This window comes from Dendrobates tinctorius, unplaced genomic scaffold, assembly GCF_039654945.1.
Source record: "Dendrobates tinctorius isolate UK_male_01 unplaced genomic scaffold, ASM3965494v1 ptg000103l, whole genome shotgun sequence".
In the NCBI taxonomy this organism is placed as follows: domain Eukaryota; kingdom Metazoa; phylum Chordata; class Amphibia; order Anura; family Dendrobatidae; genus Dendrobates; species Dendrobates tinctorius.
Window position 1 is genome coordinate 1,001,997 of NW_027361771.1, and position 12,797 is coordinate 1,014,793.

Below are 12,797 nucleotides of genomic sequence, written 5' to 3' on the forward strand. Positions count from 1 at the left end.
GGCACATGACTCCCGATCTCCAATGGGAGATCGTCTCGTGAGCATGCCCAGTAGGAGCACAGAGGAACTTAGTCTCTGGAGCGGTCTGCTGCAAAGTAATCTTCTCTGCAGTAGATTGACAGCAGGAGACCGCAGAATGTGAGGCTCTAGATTCCTGCAGAGCAGACGCAGAAACCTGACGCCTAACACATCTTTACCATCAGCTTTTCTCCAAGAGAACGATGCGATCAGACTGAAATCACACATTCCTGATCAACATCTTCCCTAACCATCAGTTGGCCGGCTCCCCTTTACACATTATAGGGTGGGCCGAAACCATCAATTTCGCCAGGTTCAGCCTTAAAGTGGTTGTCCGGGCTTTTCACATAATCTCAGTACAGATCTGGGCTGCAGAATTATGACAATAAGTAATTTACTTTCTGTCACTAGTTTGCACGGTTTTCTAGATATTCTGAACAGAACGACCAAGGGGGGGGGTGTGTTATGGCATTGAAATGAGAACTAGTCGTAACCTCCTACTCTACTCCAAACATGCCCTCTATAGCAACAACCCCACCCTCCATAGCTACAGGCCCTCCCCGTTCACATGAAGAAGCCCTCATCACACAGTAACGAATTCTTCCCCTCCAGCAGCCTCAGTGCAGAGAGCAGAGAGCTGCTCCTCCCCCAAAAACATGCTGAACAGTGATCTATGGAAAGTGAACCTAGTGAGGAGGGAAAATCGTCCTGTATTCTGGGCCACTCCATGAGTACAATACATAACTCATTATCAGTAATTCCTTCCCTCACTGTCCCAGGCTGCTGGCAGCAGTGAGAACAGACTGTGTGATGGCCAGTGATGGGGGTCTGCAGCTTCTAATCTGCACAGGGGATGGCAGTCACTGATGTAATCTGTTGGGTGACAAAGCCTCTGTTGTGTGAATGAGACAGCTCTGTGTCACTGATGTCTTCACACAGCAGCAGATTTGGTGCAGTGTATGTGTGAGCACTGTGTCTCTAATGACACAAATACTGATGGGAGCAGCCTGTCCCAGAATACAGGACGATTTTCCCTCCTCCTCACTAGTATCACTTTCCATAGAACACTGTTCAGTGTGTGTCTGTGGGAGGAGCAGCTGCTCTCTGCAGTGAGGCTGCTAGAGGGGGAGGATTTGTTACTGTGTGATGAGGGCTTCTTCATGTGGACGGGGAGGGCCTGTAGCTATGGAGAGTGGGGTTGTTACTATAGAGGGCATGTTTGGAGTAGAGTAGGAGGTTACGACTAGTTCTCATTTCAATGCCATAACACACCCCGCCTTGGACGTTCTGTTCAGAATATCTAGAAAACCGTCCAAACTAGTGACAGAAAGTAAATTACTTATTGTCAAAATTCTGCAGCCCAGATATGTACTGAGATTGTGAAAAGCCCGGACAACCCCTTTAAAACTGGAGAAAATAACACAAGATTACACCACAGGCAACAAGGTGATGGGGTAGATCATCTGCTCCAACCGCACTTTTCACATAGTATGCACACAACACCTTTAAAATATAACTAAGGGCTTGTTCACACATAGCGTTTCTATATTATTTCAGAAACAAAGCATTTTACAATAACCGCAAAACGAAAGACATTTTTAAAATCTCATTCACAAGGTGATTTTTTTTTTTTTTTACCTATGGTGCATTTTTTTAAACACAACATGGTAATTTTTTTATTACCGTTTTTTGTCACTGACATTTAAAAAAAAATCCACACGCTGTCAGGAAAATATGTATATATTTACATTCTATGTACACTTCCCCCATCACGTTTGCAGTGTCACACTGAGCTCTCATTGCTGCAGCGTCCAACCCTTTCCCTCTTTCTCCCTGTTGGAATGGCACATAGCTGCAGTCTCTCTGCCTGTGTGTAATTCGATCCCACTCTTTCCCCCTTCCTCGAGAATGTGGCTTCTGGCCAGCTCAAACAGGAAGTATCTAATCAAACTAGAATATAATAACGAAGATTAGTCATAGAGGCAGGAAACTTATATTTTTGGCATCTGCATAATTAGAGCTACCCACAGCAGCGTGTCCTGGCTTATGTGCCCATCAGGAATCGAGAAAAAAGGGTTCCCGCCGTCCACTAGCCCACAGGTAGTTCTTGTTTGTTATCGATAGAAACATAAATTCACAAGAGATAACATAATACTTCTGTCAACACGCTGTGAGCCTCGGATTCAGTGTTATGGCATACATAAGTTTTCTAGTAACTTTCAAAAGGGGAGTACATTCCCTAGCTCCGCCCACCCAGTGAGGTCAGCCAAAAGAAAGTATGCTAGGATGCCCAATTAGGAAGTTGTCATTCACCCAGGATGACAGCTAGAAAGCTGTGCTGATAGACCATTTTCCCTTGTGGCAGGCGCCCCTCCCCCCTCCTCCACACAGCGTGCCATGGACTTATAAGTGTAAGCGCTTATTTTAATCCATTTTATTTTGTAATTGCCTGTATATATTGTATCTTGTCTCATTTGTAACATCTTTAATATTTTTGTAAACACTGCCTATATTTCCTGGAGTAAATCTATAAAATTTACTAGTTTCATTTTCCTTGCTCTATAACATACCGCCACACTCCTCACGCTAAAATTTACACTACCTTTTGGGGTGGCTCCTGACCCGATATTGATTTTAATGTAGAATGAGGAGCTGGTGGCAGCAAAGTGTTCTGGGGCCGAAGACGAAGGATGTTCGAGCCTTTCTGGGGCTCACTGGATACTACTGAAGGTTCGTGAAGAATTTCACTCGCATTGCCAATCCGTTGTTAGAGTTACTCAAAGGAGTGCTGTCTGGTGCGAAGAATTGGACCATCCAGTGGGGAAGTAGCCAAGAGGAGGCCTTTCAGGCTTTGAAGTTGGCCCTGACAGAAGCTCCAATACTGGCCTACGCAGACTTCTCCCATCCCTTCATTCTGCACACCGACTGGAGCCTACATGGGCTGAGGGCCGTGCTATCTCAAATGCAAGAGGGGAAAGAACGAGTGATTGCCTACGCAAGCCGATCCCTCCATGACTCCGAACGGATCCCCGATAACTACAGTTCCTTCAATTGGGAGTTGCTGGCACTGGTATGGGCGATGACCGAAAAGTTTGCTAAATACCTGTCGGGGTCCGAAGTCTTGGTGTGAACTGATAACAACCCCTTGGCTCACCTGAAAAATGCCAAACTGGGAGCCCTGGAGCTAAAATGGGTGGCCCGTATGGCGAAGTTTTGGTACAAGCTTGAGTATCGGAAGGGAACTGAAAATACACAATCCAATGCTCTGTCTCGAGTGACTCATGAGCGTCCAGGTCGAAAAGTTAGAGGCAGAAGAGATTCCTGGCTTCCGGGACTTCGCCAGGTCATTGGCGGCAACGCAGGTACAGATCGGTGAGGTGTCTGGATAACAGGTGCTGTGACAACCTCGAGATGACTGGGTGCAGCTGCAGCAGGAAGATGAAGAACTGGACCAACTGAGACAGTGGGTGGCATTGAAGCGGCTCCCCAGCCGGAATGAAGGGGGTGCTTTGTCCCCGGGGGCGCTGCAGATCCTCCGACAATGGGAGAAGCTTCATTTAAGAGACGGCTTGCTGTATCGAAAAGTGCAGTTGGTGCGAGAACTGGGGATCACCTGGCAAGGGGTGCTCCCCGAGAAGCTGATCAGCATAGTGGCTACGGATGCCCATGTGATAGAGGCGCTCACTTTGGTCCGGAAAAGACATTCCAGTGGCTGCAGAAGCTGGTATATCACCCTCGCTTGAAGACTGCAGTACAGAAAGCCTGTCAGCGATGCCAAAGCTGTGAACTGGCTAAACCTCCAGAGCAGAGGGCCACCACACAGACTATCGTGACCTCTGCCCCCTTAGAGTTGTTGATGATCTATTACTTGATTGTGGGTCGAGCTCACCTTGGATATGAACATTGTCTAGTAATGACCAATCACTTTACCAAGTTTGCTGTGGTCACTCCGACCAGGGAATAAACTGCCGAGCCTGCTGCACAGGCAACCTTTCGAGACTTCATTCGAGTGTACGGATGCCAGAAGCAAATTCATTCTGATCAAGGCGCTTGCTTCCAAGGCCAGGTTATGGAGGAGTTACATCGTCTGTATCGAATTGAGAAGTCAAGAACGACACTCTATCATCCACAAGGGAATGGAGCCTGTGAACGCTTCAACCGGACGCCGATTCAGATATTGAGAACCTTGCAGGAAGATCGGAAAGCCCGTTGGCCTGAGTATGTGGCTGAATTGGTCTGGGTGTACAACAACCGGGTGCACCGTACAACCGGATACACCCTGTATACTCTATTTTGGCGGAACGGACAACAAATCACGGAGCTGGACCCAGAAGAAGACTACCCCAGACGGGTGTGTTTTCCTGGGTCCAAGAACATAGATACCGATTGCAGACTCTTCACTGGCGGGTACAGACTAAGTTCCAAGAGCCTGAGCACCACGAAGCACCGCTCCTCCGAGGGACAGCTTTTAAAGTAGGAGATCGAGTGCTGGTCCGAGACAAGAGGCCATGAGGCAAGTTGGAATATCGATGGGAGAAAACTCTGTATCGGGTGAAAAGCCGAGTTCACAATGCTGGTCCAGTATATGAAGTTCAACCCAAAGCGGAGGAAGAAGCACCTACTCGAGTAGTCCACCGCAACATGTTGCGTCCTTGCCAGTCATGGGACCCTGAAGAGGAGAGAGCCAATCCCCACCGAGGCACCTTTTCACACAACTTCCGATTATGATGAGGAAGAACCATTTGCATCATCCTCAGACTTGGAGAGTTCACCGGCCGCCAGTCCAGGGGAAGTATGTCGGCCCGAAACTCCAGAGGTGGCTGCTCTATTGGAACCGGACGTGTCCCAGTCTTCTACCATCCAACCCGACTCTACCACTCAACCTGAATTACGCCGCACTGAACGGACGACCGCGGGGATACCTCCCACTCGTTATGAACAGGATCAGTTTATTTGGAAACGGATTGTTTGAGAAATAGAAGAGTGTCAACGTCTACTGCAAGAACTCTCGCCCGTGGAATGGCGAGCTAAAGGAAAGGGGGAGTGTAAGGAGGAAGACCGAGCTGCGGGTACTTGTACTGAGCCGGGTCCAAAACTGTAGAGGCTGCGTCCCATGTTTGCCGGGGAAGGAATAGTTGGGTAACACCTCAGATTTGAAGTCACTTTGAGGGGGTGTATATGACAGAAAATACCCCAAAAGTGACACCATTCTAAAAACTGCACCCCTCAAGGTATAAAACCACATTCAAGAAGTTAATTAACCCTTTACGTGCTTCACAGGAACTGAAACAATGTGGAAAGAAAAAATTAACATTTAACTTTTTTTCACAAACATTTTCCTTCAGAACCATTTTTTTATTTTCACAAGTGTAAAAGGAAAAAATAAACCACAAAATTTGTTGTGCAATTTCTCCTGAATACGCCGATACCCCATATGTGGTGGGGAAGCACTGTTTGGGCGTACGGCAGAGCTCAGAAGGGAAGGAGCACCGTTTGACTTTTTCAATGCAGAATTGGTTGGAATTGAGATTGGACGCCATGTCGCGTTTTGAGAGCCCCTGATGTGCCGAGACAGTGGAAACCCCCCACAATTGACCCCATTTTGGAAACTAGACCACCCAAGGAACTTATCTAGATGTGTGGTGAGCACTTTGAACCCGCAAATGCTTCACAGAAGTTTATAACATAGAGCCGTGAAAATAAAAAAATCATTTTTTTTCCACAAAATGATTTTTTAGCCCCCAATTTTCTATTTTCACAAGGGTAACAGGAGAAATTGGACGCCAAAAGTTGTTGTACAATTTGTCCCGAGTGCGCAGATATGTGGGGGTAAACCACTGTTTTGGCGCACGGAAGAGCACCGTTTGACGTTTTCAATGCAGAATTGACTGGAATTGAGATCGGACACCATGTCGCGTTTGGAGAGCCCCTGATGTGCCTATGCAGTGGAAAACCCCCAATTCTAACTCCAACACACCCCTAACACTAACCCCAACACACTCCTAATCCTAATCCCAACCCTAACCATAACCCTAACTACAAATCTATCTCTTAGGGTGTGTGCACACGCTACGGATTCTGCTGCGGATCCGCAGCGGTTTTGGTCCTGCGGATCCGCAGCAGTTTCTGCTGCGGAGTACAGTACCTTTATATTCAATGGAAAATGAAATCCGCAGTGCACACGGCACGGAAATTTCCACGCGGATTTGCTGCGGTTTCAAAACCGCAGCATGTCAATTCTTTGTGCGGTTTCCACTGCGGTTTGGCACCTGCTCCATGGCAGGTGTCAAACCGCAGGGGAAACCCGCAGGCTAAACCGCAGAAAATCTGCAGATAAACCGTAGGTCTTTTGACCTGTGGTTTTACCTGTGGATTTACACAAATCCGCGTGGAAAATTCCGCAGGACAATCCACAGTGTGTGCACACACCCTTACACATCCCTAAGCCTAATCCCAACCCTATCTCTAATACCAAACCTAACCCTAACTTTAGCCCCAATCCTAACTTTAGCCCCAACCGTAACCCTAACCCTAAGTTTAGCCCAACCCTAATGGGAAAATTAAAATACTTTTTTTATTTTATTATTTTTCCCTAACTAATGGGGTGATAAAGGGGGGACTGATTTACTATTTTTTTATTTTGATCACTGTGATAGGGTCTATCACAGTGACCAAAATGAATCAATAGGGAAAATCTCCTATTGTTGCCGGGTGCCAGCCGCCAGATCTCAGCGGGCGCACTGCGCATGCTCCTGCCATTTTCTTTCCGGAAGTAGACGCCGACGCCCGTGGGGTGAAGCAGGATGGTCAAGGGACACCGGGAGGTACTGAGGGGGGATAGGGGACCTTATTTGTCTCTCCTCTGATGTGCGACAACATCAGGAGAGAGAAAGTACATGCCGTTAATAAGAGCGATTGCAATACTGGGGTCGGCAAAAACCAACCCGAATCCTGTTCTCTGTGGTCTCGGCTACCCCCGGCAGCCAAGACTCAGTAGAAATTCCGACTCTGGGGGGTGCTATAACCTTAAACCTCAGCGCCGTTAATTAATTAACGGCGCTGTGGTTTAAGTACCCTTAATTACCACCAAAAGGCGTATCGACGGTCGTTAAGGGGTTAATCGGTATAACGGCGCCGACCGGATACTGTGTGTAGGTTACTGTGCACAATCCTGCTAACAGGTTCTCTTTAAAAGTCTCCTCTCTTCGACACTTCTGTTTTTTCAGTCAAGATGGGGTGCAGAGTGTACATTAATGAGAAAAAAAATGAACTTTTTTGAATTTACCAAAATGACTGCAATGAAACAAAGTGAAAAATTTAAAGGGGTCTGAATACTTTCCGTATCCACTGTATGTATGTAGAGTGAGTGAGTTACTATCCTCATCTACCGGCACCTTCTCCCGGATCCAGCGCCGTTCTGCTCCTCTTCTCAGTGGTGTCAGCACACGTGTGACTCTTAGGCTATGTGCCCACGTAGCGTTTTATTCCGGACACTAAAAACCGGACTCCTTCCCAGAAATCGCGTGTTTTTTTCCGCGCAATTTCACTGCGATTATGATCGCGATTTTCGCGTGCGATATTCAAGCACTTTCCAAGCGATTTGAAGCATCGCTTGGAATGTGATTGACAGGTTGGTTACACTCGTCAAACATAGTGTTTGACAAGTGTGACCAGGTTTTTACTATTGAGGCCGCCTATGCGGCATCAATAGTAAAAGACAGAATGTTAAAATGCTAAAAAAAATAAAAAAATCGGGGTATATTTACCTTCCGGCGTCCCGCAATGCATTCCCGGCCTCAGCGTTCCCAGTAATGCCTTGCGAGACCTGTGATGACGTAGTCTCGCGTTGCTATAGCGATCTCGCAAGACCGCTAGAGTCACGCGAGACTACGTCATCACAGGACCGTGCCGCAAGCATTACTAGGAACGCTTAGGCCGGGAATGCAGCGCGGGACGCCGGAAGGTAAATATACCCCGATTTTTTATTTTTTATTCTTTTTTTTACAGGGGTATGGTACCCAGGGCCTGGAGGACAGTCTCCTCTCCTCCACACCGTGGGTACCAACCGCACATGAGACGCTTAACTTCCCGCATGGTGGGCATAGCCACATGCGGGAAGTAAGCGATTCTCATGCATTCCTATGAGTGCGGAATCGCGGCAATTCTTTGCGATTCCGCACAAAAGAATGAGCATGCTGCGTTTTTTTCCGCGATGCGATTCCGCCGCGGAAAAAAGGGCAGCATTAGCACAGCATGTGTGGAATGCCATAGGAATGCATGGGGGGTGTTCTGTACACGATTTTTAAACGTTTTCGCAGCGTCAAGTTTTTCACTTAGGAAAAAGGGCAGCTGTCATTTTCCTGCTGTCTTCCAGGTGCAAAAAATTAAAGATGTGTCTGACAGGATATCAGGACTTTTCAGACCTACAGATGACTACCCATTCCTGGTAATACATGTGGGGACAAATGACACCGCAAGAAACGACCTGGAAACCATCTGCAGTGACTTCGAAAACTTAGGTAAGAAAGTGAAAGAACTGGGAGCGCAGGTGGTCTTCTCTTCCATCCTCCCAGTGGATGGCCATAGAACAAGGAGGTGGAATAAGATTCTGCAGGTGAACAACTGGCTACGTCGATGGTGCCGTCAGCAAGGATTTGGATTTCTGGATCACGGAGTGAATTACCTATGCGATGGACTACTTGCTAGAGATGGGGTGCACCTTACGAAGACTGGAAAACATGTATTTGGAAATCGCCTTGCTACACTTGTAAGGAGAGCTTTAAACTAGAATAATGCGGGAAGGGAAGCAAAAGACCAGAAAAAGCCATACACCTGACAAATGCTATTGAGAACTCTGCTATTAGAAGTGGAAAGGAAGAACAAAGACAAAAGAATCTAATTAATAAAAATATTGGAGAAAGAGAAACCAATCACAAACTAAAATGTTTCTATACTAATGCACAAAGCATGGGCAACAAACAAGGAGAATTGGAACTACTAACGCAGGAAAAGAAATATGATGTCATTCGAATCACTGAAACTTGGTGGGACAATACACATGATTGGAATACAAGGCTAGAAGGATACAACTTATTTGCAAGAAACAGACTTGATAAACGAGGAGGAGGTGTCGCATTGTATGTTAGAAATGCGTTTATCTGCACAGAGATTGAAGCTTCAGAGACTGGGAGTTCTGTGGAAACTGTTTGGGTAAAGGCCCCTTTACATTTAGCGATGCACCAGCGATCCCGACCACGATACGACCCGGTCAGGATCGCTGGTGCATCGCTAAATGGTCGCTAGTGAACTGCCACACAGGCAGGTCTCACAGCGATGCAGCAGCGATACAGCGGTCGTTACTTACCTTTCAGACGCGGTGATCCTGACGTCCTCCCGTCCGTGTCCACGCGTCGCTTGTCGGCGCCAGCAGGAAGCCCAACAGGAAGCGCCCGACGAGAAATGGAGCTGCGCGATCAGCGATGGAGCCGGTCGGAGGTAAGTATCACACATAGCAATATCGCTAGCATATCTAAAGAAGAATATAATGCTGTCTGCAGAACTTGCAGGGCACAAATCAGATTATTAAAGCTGACAATGAACTGAGGCTTGCAAGAGACGTCAAAAGCAATAATAAAGGATTTTGGGGATATGTCAAAAGTAAAAGAAAAGTCAAAAATGCTATAGGATTTTTACAGGATGAAAATGATGAAATGGTAAGACAGGATGTTGGGAAGGCCGAACTTTTAAATTCCTATTTTGCATCTGTTTTCTCTCAGAAAGGAAATGTAACATCAACTGTTCTTCACTGTCCTATTAAGGGAATAGAACAATCCAGGATATCTATAAACAGAAAGATAGTGAGGAAACACTTAGCTAACCTAAATCTCCAGGTCCAGATGAATTACACTCCAGAATACTGATGAAGATAGCTAAAGAAATTTTTGAACCCCTCTCCATAATCTTTGAAAATTCTTGGAGAACAGAAGTCCCAGAAGACTGGAGAAGAGCAAATGTTGTTCCTATCTTCAAAAAGGGGAAGAAGGTGGACCCAGGCAACTATAGGCCGGTGAGTCTGACTTCTATACCAGGAAAGATCTTTGAACAAATTATTAAACAACATGTATGTAAGTACTTGGATAAGAATGAAGTGATTAAACAGAGTCAGCATGGGTTTGTAACTAATAAGTCATGTCAGACTAACTTAATTTCTTTCTATGACAGAATCACTGATTGGGTGGATCAGGGAAATGCTGTAGATATAGTATATCTTGACTTCAGCAAAGCATTTGACAAAGTATCTCACACAATCCTTATTGAAAAAATGGCTAAGTATGGAATGGACAAGGCAACTGTTAGGTGGATTCATAACTGGCTTAGTGATCGGACCCAAGGAGTGGTCGTAAATGGCTGCACATCCAGTTGTAAGAATGTCTCAAGCGGGGTACCACAGGGCACTGTCCTGGGCCCTGTATTGTTCAACATCTTTATCAACTGTTACACCCGGTCCCCTTCCTGACACTGCGCCCAGGTCTGCCGCTGTTACACCTTGCCCCCGTCCTAGCGCTGCGTCCAGGCCTGCCGCTGCTCTCCGTTCTGGGCACTCACCTCGAGCCTCTCATGCTGCTGCTCAGCATTCTGTCCTTCCTACTGCCTCCTCCTCCTGGCATCCTGTGAGGAGATCTGTAGCTAAGGCTATTAGGGCCCGCCAGCTCTCTTGCCTTCTTAAAGGGGCGGCGTGCATTATTCAAAAAATGCAATCAACCAATGGCAGCGCACTGGCTGCTATTTCTGGCCTCTCCTCCATAGGGAGAGTGCCGGAGCAACGAGTATCTATCATTGCTACATCCGGTTCTCATGCTAACCTGTCTGCGCTGCATCTGCAGTCTCTGTACATTGTCTAATGCTCTCTGCTTCCACAGCATATCAGTATCCTGAGGTTCCACTTAAAAAATAAAAACGAATGTGAACTTCACCATCTCTGCCTCCGCTTCCATTCGTTACATCAACGATTTAGATGAAGGAATTGAGGGTAAACTGATTAAATTTGCTGATGACACAAAGCTAGGAGGGATAGCTAATACTAGAGAAGATAAAGGATTCAAAAAGATATAAATAAACTGGAGCAGTGGGCAGCAACTAACAGAATGGTTTTTAACAGGGAAAAATGCAAAGTACTACATCTGGGCAATAAAAAATCATATACAGAATGGGAGGAATAGGGCTAAACAACAGCACATGTGAAAAAGACTTAAGTATACTAATAGATCACAGACTGAATATGAGCCAACAGTGTGATGCAGCAGCAAAAAAAGGTAAATGCAATTTTAGGATGTATTAACAGAAGCATACAGTCTAGATCACGTGAAGTCATTATTGCCCTCTACTCCTCTTTGGTCAGACCTCATCTGGAATACTGTGTCCAGTTTTGGGCGCTACATTTTAAAAAAGACATCAACAAACTGGAGAAAGTTCAGAAAAGAGCAACCAGAATGGTGACCGGTCTGCAAGCCCTGACTTATGAGGAAAGGTTGCAGGATTTGGGAATGTTTAGCTTGCAGAAGAGAAGACTGAGAGGAGACTTAATAGCTGTCTACAAATATCTCAAGGGCTGTCACATTGTAGAAGGATCATCTTTATTCTCATTTGCACAAGGAAAGACTAGAAGCAATGGGATGAAACTGAATGGGAGGAGACACAGATTAGATATTAGAAAAAACTTTTTGACAGTTAGAGTGATCAATGAGTGGAACAGGCTGCCACGAGAGGTGGTGAGTTCTCCTTCAATAGAAGTCTTCAAACAGAGGCTGGGCAGACATCTGTCTGGGATGATTTAGCGAATCCTGCTTTAAGTAGGGGGTTGGACCAAATGGCCCAGGAGGTCCGTTCCAACTCTACAATTCTATGAAGCATCTTCGCTGGCAGATTTGCTGTCATTTTTGCAGCAGCTCCATCTTTGGCATCTTTACGCTATTTTTTCAAGTACAGCTCTGGCAAAAATTAAGAGACCACTTTCAAATGTTCAGGTTGTCTGATTTTTCTCTTTATAGGCATATTTTTGAGTAAATTGTAAATTGTTCTTTTAGTCTACAAACTTCGTACAGCATGTCTCTGAATTTCCAAGCAACAAATTTTGTTGTTTTTTTCTGAAAAGGAGAAATGGTCAAAATGAAAAAAACAAAAACAGTGCTTTCAAAGCTCAAATGCAAAGAAAACAAGTTCATAATCAGTTAGAAACAACAATACTAATGTTTTAACTCAGGAAGAGTTCAGAAATCAATATTTTGTGGAATAACCATGATTGTTAATCACAGCTTTCATGCGTCTTGGCATGCTTTCCACCAGTCTTTCACACTACTTCTGGCTCAAAAATGTAAGCAGTTTTTCTTTGTTTAATGGCTTGTGATTATCTTGATTACATTCCAGAGGTTTTCAATGGGGTTCAGGTCTGGAGAATGGGTTTCTCATGACAGGGTATTGATGTGGTGGTCTCTTAATTTTTGCCAGAGCTGTATATACATTGAGCAGCTAACAAAGAAACCACCTGAAAAACAACCATTTGAGTTAGGGCTCATACTCATATGTGAGAAACTCGGACGAGTCCCGCACGTCAATACCCGGCACTGTCGCCGGCACTTGGATCGGACTGTTCAGCTGCATAAAAATACATGCAGCTGAAAGCTCTGGGTATTGATGTGCGAGACTCGTCCGAGTTTCTTGCATGTAAGTATGAGTGTTAGGGTTCGCGGATCGCACTAAATATAAAATATGAAAAAGTGTGA

The 12,797-nt window shown here is 45.7% G+C and overlaps 1 protein-coding gene across 2 annotated transcripts in view; it reads right to left on the bottom strand.

Moving 5' to 3' along the window:
- Nucleotides 1–12,797, bottom strand: part of TEN1 (TEN1 subunit of CST complex) — a 41,740-nt gene that overhangs the window by 26,713 nt on the left and 2,230 nt on the right. The window lies entirely within an intron of this gene.